The following is a 2,716-nucleotide window of genomic DNA, read 5'->3' on the forward strand; positions in this document are numbered from 1 at the left end:
TTGGATGTATGAGATGATCATGTTGTAATAGTTAATATCGACTTGCACGTCGATGGTACGGCAACCGGCAGGAGCCATAGGGTTGTCTTTAAACTAACGTTTGTGCTTGCAGATGCGTTTACTATATTGCTAGGACGTAGCTTTAGTAGTAATAGCATGAGTAGCATGACAACCCCGATGGCGACACGTTGATGGAGATCATGATGATGGAGATCATGGTGTGACGCCGGTGACAAGAAGATCGTGCCGGTGCTTTGGTGATGGAGATCAAGAAGCGCATGATGATGGCCATATCATGTCAATAATGAATTGCATGTGATGTTAATCCTTTATGCACCTTATCTTGCCTAGAATGACGGTAGCATTATGAGGTGATCTCTCACTAAAATTTCAAGACGAAATTGTGTGCTCCCCGACTGTGCACCTTGCGACAGTTCTTCGTTTCGAGACACCACGTGATGATCGGGTGTGATAGATTCAACGTTCACATACAACGGGTGCAAAACAGTTGCACACGCGGAACACTCGGGTTAAGCTTGACGAGCCTAGCATGTGCAGACATGGCCTCGAAACACATGAGACCAAAAGGTCGAGCATGAATTGTATAGTTGATATGATTAGCATAGAGATGCTTACCACTGAAACTATTCTCGACTCACGTGATGATCGGACTTGAGATAGTGGATTTGGATCATGTACCACTCAAATGACTAGAGAGATGTACTTTTTGAGTGGGGGTTCTTAAGTAATATGATTAATTGAACTAATTGTCATGAACAGTCTAATGTTCTTTACGAATTATGATGTAGCTTGCGCTATAGCTCTACTGTTTTTATGTGTTCCTAGAGAAAATTTAGTTGAAAGTTGATAGTAGCAAACTTTGAAGAGGATTGTCCTCGTTGCTGCGCAGAAGGCTTACGTCCTTAATGCACCACTCGGTGTGCTGCACCTCGAGCATCGTCTGTGGATGCTGTAAACATCCGACATACACGTCTCTGATGACTACACGATAGTTCAGTGCAAAATACTTAATGGCTTAGAAGCAAGGCGCCGAAGACGTTTTGAAACGTCACGGAACATAAGTGATGTTCTAAAGAGATGAAATTGTGATTTCATGCTCGTGCCCTTGTTAAGAGGTACGAGACCTCCGACAAGATTCTTTGTCCACAAAGTAAAGGAGAAAAGCTCAATCGTTGAGCGTGTGCTTAGATTGTCTGAGTACGACAATCGCTTGAATCAAGTGGGGGTTAATCTTCCAGATGAGATAGTGATAGTTCTCCAAAGTCACTGCCACCAAGCTGTGAGAGCTTCGTGATGAACTATAACATATCAAGGATAGATACAATGATCTTTGAGTGATTCGCGATGTTTGACACTGCGAAAGTAGAAATCAAGAAGGAGCATCAATAGTTGATGGTTAGTAAAACCACTAAGTTTCGAGAAAGGCAAGGGCTAGAAGGGATACTTCGTGAAACGGCAAAACAGTTGCTACACTAATGAAGAGACCCAAGATTAAACCCAAACCTGAGACTAAGTGCTTCTGTAATGAGGGGAACAGTCACTGAGGCGGAGCAACTCTAGATACTTGGTAGATAAGTAGGCTGGCAAAAGTCGAAAGAAGTATATTTGATATACATGATGTGTACTTTATTAGTACTCCTAGTAGCATGAGGGTATTGGATACCGGTTCGGTTGCTAAGTGATTAGTAACACGAAATGATAGCTACGGCATAAACTGAGACTAGCTAAAGGCGAGGTGACGATACGTGTTGGAAGTGTTTCCAAGATTGATATGATCAAAACGTCGCATGCTCCCTCTACCATCGAGATTGGTGTTAAACCTAAATAATTGTTATTTGGTACTTGCGTTAAGCAAGAACATTATTGGATCGTGTTTATTGCAATACGATTATTCATTTAAAGAGAATAATGGTTACTCTATTTGCTTGAATAAGCACCTTCAATGGTTTATTGAATCTCGATCGTAGTGTTACACATGTTCATGATATTGGTGCCAAAAGAAACGAGGTAATGATGATAGTACCAGTTACTTGTGGCACTACCGCTTGAGTCATGTTGCTATAAATTGCATGAAGAGGCTCCATGCGGATGGATCTTTATACTCACTTGATTTTGAATCACTAGTGACATGCAAATCATACCACATGAGCAAGTGTTGGGGAACGTCGCATGGGAAACAAAAATTTCCTACGCGCACGAAGACCTATCATGGTGATGTCCATCTACGAGAGGGGATGTGTGATCTACGTACCCTTGTAGACCGTACAGCAGAAGCGTTAGTGAATGTGGTTGATGTAGTGGAACGTCCCCACGTCCCTCGATCCGCCCCGCGAACCGTCCCGCGATCAGTCCCACGATCTAGTGCCGAACGGACGGCACCTCCGCGTTCAGCACACGTACAGCTCGACGATGATCTCGGCCTTCTTGATCCAGCAAGAGAGACGGAGAGGTAGAAGTGTTCTTCGGCAGCGTGACAGCGCTCCGGAGGTTGGTGATGATCTTGTCTCAGCAGGGCTCCGCCCGAGCTCCGCAGAAACGCGATCTAGAGGAAAAACCGTGGAGGTATGTGGTCGGGCTGCCGTGGAAAAGTCGTCTCAAATCAGCCCTAAAACCTCCGTATATATAGGTGGGAGAGGGGGAGCCTTGCCTTGAGGGGGTCGGCCGAGCCAAGGGGGGGACGGTCTCCCCCCCCAAA

This window comes from Hordeum vulgare, chromosome 2H (genome assembly GCF_904849725.1).
Source record: "Hordeum vulgare subsp. vulgare chromosome 2H, MorexV3_pseudomolecules_assembly, whole genome shotgun sequence".
Classification (NCBI taxonomy): Eukaryota; Viridiplantae; Streptophyta; class Magnoliopsida; order Poales; family Poaceae; genus Hordeum; species Hordeum vulgare.